The sequence below is a fragment of the Amblyomma mixtum genome, unplaced genomic scaffold (assembly GCF_055824585.1).
Source record: "Amblyomma mixtum isolate Tamu unplaced genomic scaffold, ASM5582458v1 scaffold_24, whole genome shotgun sequence".
In the NCBI taxonomy this organism is placed as follows: Eukaryota; Metazoa; Arthropoda; class Arachnida; order Ixodida; family Ixodidae; genus Amblyomma; species Amblyomma mixtum.
In genome coordinates, this window is record NW_028317721.1 from 45723 (window position 1) to 57617 (window position 11895).

Genomic DNA, 11895 nt, shown 5'->3' on the forward strand with positions numbered 1-11895 from the left:
ATCGCATAATTAAAAGAATTGTAAACAGTATAACTTATGGTACTATGCTGCAGGAGGTTGATAAGGAGGAAAAATACAGTATACTAGGTGTACTGGAAATGCGGGAACTATTTTATTACACAGTGCTCACACGTCATTACTTTACAAATGCTTTCAAAATACCCGTCAAGAAAAACGCTGCCTTAAGAAAGACAGAAGCTTATATTAAGCCGCGCTGCTTCACGCATTATGGGAAAAAGATACGGAGATATTACGTGCCACAGGTATTCAATACACTTGGTGAAGAATTTTACAATTTCAAAACAAAACGTAAAATGACTAAAGCAATAAGAAAATGGTGCATATCCTTGCAGATAAATCACTGATGGCCTCTTACATGTTATAATCTACTTTCTCTGTTTTTGCTATAATCTACTTTCCCTTTTGCTTCAGATTTTAGAGTTGTTTAGATATTTTTAGATTTGTTCAGTTGTTTAGATGGCTCATTTCAAGTTGTGATGACGTCTGTTCATGTTTGTTTTCGTTTTTCTCGAGTTGCATTCCTATTTGCTCAATATGCATACATAATTTTGTATAATATGCATGCATTAGTGTTCTCAAATTTATTGTTTTGTGCATAATTTTTTGTACACATTCGGTGATTCACTGTACTGCCTGAACAACCAACAAGCACGCTGTGCTTAGGTTGGACGGGAAAACTCATGTACTAAATGAAAATGAATAAATTTGATTAGATTTGATTTGATTCGAGCAGTTTAATTAATGAATAATTAAATTGAAGATTTTCTTACTTCGCACTCGAGGTTTTACGTTGCTGCTGTTTGCTTATTTTTGGGTATTCAGATGCAAAGTCACTCTTCGCCTGTGTTAGTCTTATTTGACGTCTTCAAGCAAAACAGCATATCTTTGCAATTCACTCAGCCCTACAATGATCCACGAGCCTGGATTCAAAACCTCCGATCCACAAAATGGACAAACACTAAACATTCGAGCAGTTTAATTAATGAATAATTAAATTGAAGATTTTCTTACTTCGCACTCGAGGTTTTACGTTGCTGCTGTTTGCTTATTTTTGGGTATTCAGATGCAAAGTCACTCTTCGCCTGTGTTAGTCTTATTTGACGTCTTCAAGCAAAACAGCATATCTTTGCAATTCACTCAGCCCTACAATGATCCACGAGCCTGGATTCAAAACCTCCGATCCACAAAATGGACAAACACTAAACATTCGAGCAGTTTAATTAATGAATAATTAAATTGAAGATTTTCTTACTTCGCACTCGAGGTTTTACGTTGCTGCTGTTTGCTTATTTTTGGGTATTCAGATGCAAAGTCACTCTTCGCCTGTGTTAGTCTTATTTGACGTCTTCAAGCAAAACAGCATATCTTTGCAATTCACTCAGCCCTACAATGATCCACGAGCCTGGATTCAAAACCTCCGATCCACAAAATGGACAAACACTAAACATTCGAGCAGTTTAATTAATGAATAATTAAATTGAAGATTTTCTTACTTCGCACTCGAGGTTTTACGTTGCTGCTGTTTGCTTATTTTTGGGTATTCAGATGCAAAGTCACTCTTCGCCTGTGTTAGTCTTATTTTACGTCTTCAAGCGAAACAGCATATCTTTGCAATTCACTCAGCCCTACAATGATCCACGAGCCTGGATTCAAAACCTCCGATCCACAAAATGGACAAACACTAAACATTCGAGCTGTTTAATGAATGAAGAAATAAATTGAAGATTTTCTTACTTCGCACTCGAGGTTTTACGTTGCTGCTGTTTGCTTATTTTTGGGTATTCAGATGCAAAGTCACTCTTCGCCTGTGTTAGTCTTATTTGACGTCTTCAAGCAAAACAGCATATCTTTGCAATTCACTCAGCCCTACAATGATCCACGAGCCTGGATTCAAAACCTCCGATCCACAAAATGGACAAACACTAAACATTCGAGCTGTTTAATGAATGAAGAAATAAATTGAAGATTTTCTTACTTCGCACTCGAGGTTTTACGTTGCTGCTGTTTGCTTATTTTTGGGTATTCAGATGCAAAGTCACTCTTCGCCTGTGTTAGTCTTATTTGACGTCTTCAAGCAAAACAGCATATCTTTGCAATTCACTCAGCCCTACAATGATCCACGAGCCTGGATTCAAAACCTCCGATCCACAAAATGGACAAACACTAAACATTCGAGCAGTTTAATTAATGAATAATTAAATTGAAGATTTTCTTACTTCGCACTCGAGGTTTTACGTTGCTGCTGTTTGCTTATTTTTGGGTATTCAGATGCAAAGTCACTCTTCGCCTGTGTTAGTCTTATTTGACGTCTTCAAGCAAAAGAGCATATCTTTGCAATTCACTCAGCCCTACAATGATCCACGAGCCTGGATTCAAAACCTCCGATCCACAAAATGGACAAACACTAAACATTCGAGCTGTTTAATGAATGAAGAAATAAATTGAAGATTTTCTTACTTCGCACTCGAGGTTTTACGTTGCTGCTGTTTGCTTATTTTTGGGTATTCAGATGCAAAGTCACTCTTCGCCTGTGTTAGTCTTATTTGACGTCTTCAAGCAAAACAGCATATCTTTGCAATTCACTCAGCCCTACAATGATCCACGAGCCTGGATTCAAAACCTCCGATCCACAAAATGGACAAACACTAAACATTCGAGCTGTTTAATGAATGAAGAAATAAATTGAAGATTTTCTTACTTAGCACTCGAGGTTTTACGTTGCTGCTGTTTGCTTATTTTTGGGTATTCAGATGCAAAGTCACTCTTCGCCTGTGTTAGTCTTATTTGACGTCTTCAAGCAAAACAGCATATCTTTGCAATTCACTCAGCCCTACAATGATCCACGAGCCTGGATTCAAAACCTCCGATCCACAAAATGGACAAACACTAAACATTCGAGCTGTTTAATGAATGAAGAAATAAATTGAAGATTTTCTTACTTCGCACTCGAGGTTTTACGTTGCTGCTGTTTGCTTATTTTTGGGTATTCAGATGCAAAGTCACTCTTCGCCTGTGTTAGTCTTATTTGACGTCTTCAAGCAAAACAGCATATCTTTGCAATTCACTCAGCCCTACAATGATCCACGAGCCTGGATTCAAAACCTCCGATCCACAAAATGGACAAACACTAAACATTCGAGCTGTTTAATGAATGAAGAAATAAATTGAAGATTTTCTTACTTCGCACTCGAGGTTTTACGTTGCTGCTGTTTGCTTATTTTTGGGTATTCAGATGCAAAGTCACTCTTCGCCTGTGTTAGTCTTATTTGACGTCTTCAAGCAAAACAGCATATCTTTGCAATTCACTCAGCCCTACAATGATCCACGAGCCTGGATTCAAAACCTCCGATCCACAAAATGGACAAACACTAAACATTCGAGCAGTTTAATTAATGAATAATTAAATTGAAGATTTTCTTACTTCGCACTCGAGGTTTTACGTTGCTGCTGTTTGCTTATTTTTGGGTATTCAGATGCAAAGTCACTCTTCGCCTGTGTTAGTCTTATTTGACGTCTTCAAGCAAAACAGCATATCTTTGCAATTCACTCAGCCCTACAATGATCCACGAGCCTGGATTCAAAACCTCCGATCCACAAAATGGACAAACACTAAACATTCGAGCAGTTTAATTAATGAATAATTATATTGAAGATTTTCTTACTTCGCACTCGAGGTTTTACTTTGCTGCGGTTTGCTTATTTTTGGGTATTCAGATGCAAAGTCACTCTTCGCCTGTGTTAGTCTTATTTGACGTCTTCAAGCAAAACAGCATATCTTTGCAATTCACTCAGCCCTACAATGATCCACGAGCCTGGATTCAAAACCTCCGATCCACAAAATGGACAAACACTAAACATTCGAGCAGTTTAATTAATGAATAATTAAATTGAAGATTTTCTTACTTCGCACTCGAGGTTTTACTTTGCTGCTGTTTGCTTATTTTTGGGTATTCAGATGCAAAGTCACTCTTCGCCTGTGTTAGTCTTATTTGACGTCTTCAAGCAAAACACCATATCTTTGCAATTCACTCAGCCCTACAATGATCCACGAGCCTGGATTCAAAACCTCCGATCCACAAAATGGACAAACACTAAACATTCGAGCAGTTTAATTAATGAATAATTAAATTGAAGATTTTCTTACTTCGCACTCGAGGTTTTACTTTGCTGCTGTTTGCTTATTTTTGGGTATTCAGATGCAAAGTCACTCTTCGCCTGTGTTAGTCTTATTTGACGTCTTCAAGCAAAACAGCATATCTTTGCAATTCACTCAGCCCTACAATGATCCACGAGCCTGGATTCAAAACCTCCGATCCACAAAATGGACAAACACTAAACATTCGAGCAGTTTAATTAATGAATAATTAAATTGAAGATTTTCTTACTTCGCACTCGAGGTTTTACGTTGCTGCTGTTTGCTTATTTTTGGGTATTCAGATGCAAAGTCACTCTTCGCCTGTGTTAGTCTTATTTGACGTCTTCAAGCAAAACAGCATATCTTTGCAATTCACTCAGCCCTACAATGATCCACGAGCCTGGATTCAAAACCTCCGATCCACAAAATGGACAAACACTAAACATTCGAGCTGTTTAATGAATGAAGAAATAAATTGAAGATTTTCTTACTTCGCACTCGAGGTTTTACTTTGCTGCTGTTTGCTTATTTTTGGGTATTCAGATGCAAAGCACTCTTCGCCTGTGTTAGTCTTATTTGACGTCTTCAAGCAAAACAGCATATCTTTGCAATTCACTCCGCCCTACAATGATCCACGAGCCTGGATTCAAAACCTCCGATCCACAAAATGGACAAACACTAAACATTCGAGCAGTTTAATTAATGAATAATTAAATTGAAGATTTTCTTACTTCGCACTCGAGGTTTTACTTTGCTGCTGTTTGCTTATTTTTGGGTATTCAGATGCAAATCACTCTTCGCCTGTGTTAGTCTTATTTGACGTCTTCAAGCAAAACAGCATATCTTTGCAATTCACTCAGCCCTACAATGATCCACGAGCCTGGATTCAAAACCTCCGATCCACAAAATGGACAAACACTAAACATTCGAGCAGTTTAATTAATGAATAATTAAATTGAAGATTTTCTTACTTCGCACTCGAGGTTTTACTTTGCTGCTGTTTGCTTATTTTTGGGTATTCAGATGCAAAGCACTCTTCGCCTGTGTTAGTCTTATTTGACGTCTTCAAGCAAAACAGCATATCTTTGCAATTCACTCAGCCCTACAATGATCCACGAGCCTGGATTCAAAACCTCCGATCCACAAAATGGACAAACACTAAACATTCGAGCAGTTTAATTAATGAATAATTAAATTGAAGATTTTCTTACTTCGCACTCGAGGTTTTACTTTGCTGCTGTTTGCTTATTTTTGGGTATTCAGATGCAAATCACTCTTCGCCTGTGTTAGTCTTATTTGACGTCTTCAAGCAAAACAGCATATCTTTGCAATTCACTCAGCCCTACAATGATCCACGAGCCTGGATTCAAAACCTCCGATCCACAAAATGGACAAACACTAAACATTCGAGCAGTTTAATTAATGAATAATTAAATTGAAGATTTTCTTACTTCGCACTCGAGGTTTTACTTTGCTGCTGTTTGCTTATTTTTGGGTATTCAGATGCAAAGTCACTCTTCGCCTGTGTTAGTCTTATTTGACGTCTTCAAGCAAAACAGCATATCTTTGCAATTCACTCAGCCCTACAATGATCCACGAGCCTGGATTCAAAACCTCCGATCCACAAAATGGACAAACACTAAACATTCGAGCAGTTTAATTAATGAATAATTAAATTGAAGATTTTCTTACTTCGCACTCGAGGTTTTACTTTGCTGCTGTTTGCTTATTTTTGGGTATTCAGATGCAAATCACTCTTCGCCTGTGTTAGTCTTATTTGACGTCTTCAAGCAAAACAGCATATCTTTGCAATTCACTCAGCCCTACAATGATCCACGAGCCTGGATTCAAAACCTCCGATCCAAAAAATGGACAAACACTAAACATTCGAGCAGTTTAATTAATGAATAATTAAATTGAAGATTTTCTTACTTCGCACTCGAGGTTTTATTTTGCTGCTGTTTGCTTATTTTTGGGTATTCAGATGCAAATCACTATTCGCCTGTGTTAGTCTTATTTGACGTCTTCAAGCAAAACAGCATATCTTTGCAATTCACTCAGCCCTACAATGATCCACGAGCCTGGATTCAAAACCTCCGATCCACAAAATGGACAAACACTAAACATTCGAGCAGTTTAATTAATGAATAATTAAATTGAAGATTCTCTTACTTCGCACTCGAGGTTTTACTTTGCTGCTGTTTGCTTATTTTTGGGTATTCAGATGCAAAGTCACTCTTCGCCTGTGTTAGTCTTATTTGACGTCTTCAAGCAAAACAGCATATCTTTGCAATTCACTCAGCCCTACAATGATCCACGAGCCTGGATTCAAAACCTCCGATCCACAAAATGGACAAACACTAAACATTCGAGCAGTTTAATTAATGAATAATTAAATTGAAGATTTTCTTACTTCGCACTCGAGGTTTTACTTTGCTGCTGTTTGCTTATTTTTGGGTATTCAGATGCAAATCACTCTTCGCCTGTGTTAGTCTTATTTGACGTCTTCAAGCAAAACAGCATATCTTTGCAATTCACTCAGCCCTACAATGATCCACGAGCCTGGATTCAAAACCTCCGATCCACAAAATGGACAAACACTAAACATTCGAGCAGTTTAATTAATGAATAATTAAATTGAAGATTTTCTTACTTCGCACTCGAGGTTTTACTTTGCTGCTGTTTGCTTATTTTTGGGTATTCAGATGCAAATCACTCTTCGCCTGTGTTAGTCTTATTTGACGTCTTCAAGCAAAACAGCATATCTTTGCAATTCACTCAGCCCTACAATGATCCACGAGCCTGGATTCAAAACCTCCGATCCACAAAATGGACAAACACTAAACATTCGAGCAGTTTAATTAATGAATAATTAAATTGAAGATTTTCTTACTTCGCACTCGAGGTTTTACGTTGCTGCTGTTTGCTTATTTTTGGGTATTCAGATGCAAATCACTCTTCGCCTGTGTTAGTCTTATTTGACGTCTTCAAGCAAAACAGCATATCTTTGCAATTCACTCAGCCCTACAATGATCCACGAGCCTGGATTCAAAACCTCCGATCCACAAAATGGACAAACACTAAACATTCGAGCAGTTTAATTAATGAATAATTAAATTGAAGATTTTCTTACTTCGCACTCGAGGTTTTACGTTGCTGCTGTTTGCTTATTTTTGGGTATTCAGATGCAAATCACTCTTCGCCTGTGTTAGTCTTATTTGACGTCTTCAAGCAAAACAGCATATCTTTGCAATTCACTCAGCCCTACAATGATCCACGAGCCTGGATTCAAAACCTCCGATCCACAAAATGGACAAACACTAAACATTCGAGCAGTTTAATTAATGAATAATTAAATTGAAGATTTTCTTACTTCGCACTCGAGGTTTTACTTTGCTGCTGTTTGCTTATTTTTGGGTATTCAGATGCAAATCACTCTTCGCCTGTGTTAGTCTTATTTGACGTCTTCAAGCAAAACAGCATATCTTTGCAATTCACTCAGCCCTACAATGATCCACGAGCCTGGATTCAAAACCTCCGATCCACAAAATGGACAAACACTAAACATTCGAGCAGTTTAATTAATGAATAATTAAATTGAAGATTTTCTTACTTCGCACTCGAGGTTTTACTTTGCTGCTGTTTGCTTATTTTTGGGTATTCAGATGCAAATCACTCTTCGCCTGTGTTAGTCTTATTTGACGTCTTCAAGCAAAACAGCATATCTTTGCAATTCACTCAGCCCTACAATGATCCACGAGCCTGGATTCAAAACCTCCGATCCACAAAATGGACAAACACTAAACATTCGAGCAGTTTAATTAATGAATAATTAAATTGAAGATTTTCTTACTTCGCACTCGAGGTTTTACTTTGCTGCTGTTTGCTTATTTTTGGGTATTCAGATGCAAATCACTCTTCGCCTGTGTTAGTCTTATTTGACGTCTTCAAGCAAAACAGCATATCTTTGCAATTCACTCAGCCCTACAATGATCCACGAGCCTGGATTCAAAACCTCCGATCCACAAAATGGACAAACACTAAACATTCGAGCAGTTTAATTAATGAATAATTAAATTGAAGATTTTCTTACTTCGCACTCGAGGTTTTACGTTGCTGCTGTTTGCTTATTTTTGGGTATTCAGATGCAAATCACTCTTCGCCTGTGTTAGTCTTATTTGACGTCTTCAAGCAAAACAGCATATCTTTGCAATTCACTCAGCCCTACAATGATCCACGAGCCTGGATTCAAAACCTCCGATCCACAAAATGGACAAACACTAAACATTCGAGCAGTTTAATTAATGAATAATTAAATTGAAGATTTTCTTACTTCGCACTCGAGGTTTTACTTTGCTGCTGTTTGCTTATTTTTGGGTATTCAGATGCAAATCACTCTTCGCCTGTGTTAGTCTTATTTGACGTCTTCAAGCAAAACAGCATATCTTTGCAATTCACTCAGCCCTACAATGATCCACGAGCCTGGATTCAAAACCTCCGATCCACAAAATGGACAAACACTAAACATTCGAGCAGTTTAATTAATGAATAATTAAATTGAAGATTTTCTTACTTCGCACTCGAGGTTTTACTTTGCTGCTGTTTGCTTATTTTTGGGTATTCAGATGCAAATCACTCTTCGCCTGTGTTAGTCTTATTTGACGTCTTCAAGCAAAACAGCATATCTTTGCAATTCACTCAGCCCTACAATGATCCACGAGCCTGGATTCAAAACCTCCGATCCACAAAATGGACAAACACTAAACATTCGAGCAGTTTAATTAATGAATAATTAAATTGAAGATTTTCTTACTTCGCACTCGAGGTTTTACTTTGCTGCTGTTTGCTTATTTTTGGGTATTCAGATGCAAAGTCACTCTTCGCCTGTGTTAGTCTTATTTGACGTCTTCAAGCAAAACAGCATATCTTTGCAATTCACTCAGCCCTACAATGATCCACGAGCCTGGATTCAAAACCTCCGATCCACAAAATGGACAAACACTAAACATTCGAGCAGTTTAATTAATGAATAATTAAATTGAAGATTTTCTTACTTCGCACTCGAGGTTTTACTTTGCTGCTGTTTGCTTATTTTTGGGTATTCAGATGCAAATCACTCTTCGCCTGTGTTAGTCTTATTTGACGTCTTCAAGCAAAACAGCATATCTTTGCAATTCACTCAGCCCTACAATGATCCACGAGCCTGGATTCAAAACCTCCGATCCACAAAATGGACAAACACTAAACATTCGAGCAGTTTAATTAATGAATAATTAAATTGAAGATTTTCTTACTTCGCACTCGAGGTTTTACTTTGCTGCTGTTTGCTTATTTTTGGGTATTCAGATGCAAATCACTCTTCGCCTGTGTTAGTCTTAGTTGACGTCTTCAAGCAGAACAGCCTATATTTGCAATTCCCTCAGCTCTACAATGATCAACGAGCCTGGATTCAAAACCTCCGATCCATAAAATGGAGAAACAATTAACATTTGAGCTGTTTAATGAAGGAATAGTTGAATTAAAGATTTTCTTACTTCGCACTCGAGGTTTTACGTTGCTGCTGTTTGCTTATTTTTGGGTATTCAGCTGCAAAGTCACTCTTCGCCTGTGTTAGTCTTATTTGACGTCTTCAAGCAAAACAGCATATCTTTGCAATTCACTCAGCCCTACAATGATCCACGAGCCTGGATTCAAAACCTCCGATCCACAAAATGGACAAACACTAAACATTCGAGCTGTTTAATTAATGAATAATTAAATTGAAGATTTTCTTACTTCGCACTCGAGGTTTTACTTTGCTGCTGTTTGCTTATTTTCGGGTATTCAGATGCAAATCACTCTTCGCCTGTGTTAGTCTTATTTGACGTCTTCAAGCAAAACAGCATATCTTTGCAATTCACTCAGCCCTACAATGATCCACGAGCCTGGATTCAAAACCTCCGATCCACAAAATGGACAAACACTAAACATTCGAGCTGTTTAATGAATGAAGAAATAAATTGAAGATTTTCTTACTTCGCACTCGAGGTTTTACTTTGCTGCTGTTTGCTTATTTTCGGGTATTCAGATGCAAATCACTCTTCGCCTGTGTTAGTCTTATTTGACGTCTTCAAGCAAAACAGCATATCTTTGCAATTCACTCAGCCCTACAATGATCCACGAGCCTGGATTCAAAACCTCCGATCCACAAAATGGACAAACACTAAACATTCGAGCTGTTTAATGAATGAAGAAATAAATTGAAGATTTTCTTACTTCGCACTCGAGGTTTTACTTTGCTGCTGTTTGCTTATTTTCGGGTATTCAGATGCAAATCACTCTTCGCCTGTGTTAGTCTTATTTGACGTCTTCAAGCAAAACAGCATATCTTTGCAATTCACTCAGCCCTACAATGATCCACGAGCCTGGATTCAAAACCTCCGATCCACAAAATGGACAAACACTAAACATTCGAGCTGTTTAATGAATGAAGAAATAAATTGAAGATTTTCTTACTTCGCACTCGAGGTTTTACTTTGCTGCTGTTTGCTTATTTTTGGGTATTCAGCTGCAAAGTCACTCTTCGCCTGTGTTAGTCTTATTTGACGTCTTCAAGCAAAACAGCATATCTTTGCAATTCACTCAGCCCTACAATGATCCACGAGCCTGGATTCAAAACCTCCGATCCACAAAATGGACAAACACTAAACATTCGAGCTGTTTAATGAATGAAGAAATAAATTGAAGATTTTCTTACTTCGCACTCGAGGTTTTACTTTGCTGCTGTTTGCTTATTTTCGGGTATTCAGATGCAAATCACTCTTCGCCTGTGTTAGTCTTATTTGACGTCTTCAAGCAAAACAGCATATCTTTGCAATTCACTCAGCCCTGCAATGATCCACGAGCCTGGATTGAAAACCTCCGATCCACAAAATGGACAAACACTAAACATTCGAGCTGTTTAATGAATGAAGAAATAAATTGAAGATTTTCTTACTTCGCACTCGAGGTTTTACTTTGCTGCTGTTTGCTTATTTTCGGGTATTCAGATGCAAATCACTCTTCGCCTGTGTTAGTCTTATTTGACGTCTTCAAGCAAAACAGCATATCTTTGCAATTCACTCAGCCCTACAATGATCCACGAGCCTGGATTCAAAACCTCCGATCCACAAAATGGACAAACACTAAACATTCGAGCAGTTTAATTAATGAATAATTAAATTGAAGATTTTCTTACTTCGCACTTGAGGTTTTACTTTGCTGCTGTTTGCTTATTTTTGGGTATTCAGATGCAAATCACTCTTCGCCTGTGTTAGTCTTATTTGACGTCTTCAAGCAAAACAGCATATCTTTGCAATTCACTCAGCCCTACAATGATCCACGAGCCTGGATTCAAAACCTCCGATCCACAAAATGGACAAACACTAAACATTCGAGCAGTTTAATTAATGAATAATTAAATTGAAGATTTTCTTACTTCGCACTCGAGGTTTTACTTTGCTGCTGTTTGCTTATTTTTGGGTATTCAGATGCAAATCACTCTTCGCCTGTGTTAGTCTTATTTGACGTCTTCAAGCAGAACAGCCTATATTTGCAATTCCCTCAGCTCTACAATGATCCACGAGCCTGGATTCAAAACCTCCGATCCACAAAATGGACAAACACTAAACATTCGAGCAGTTTAATTAATGAATAATTAAATTGAAGATTTTCTTACTTCGCACTCGAGGTTTTACTTTGCTGCTGTTTGCTTATTTTTG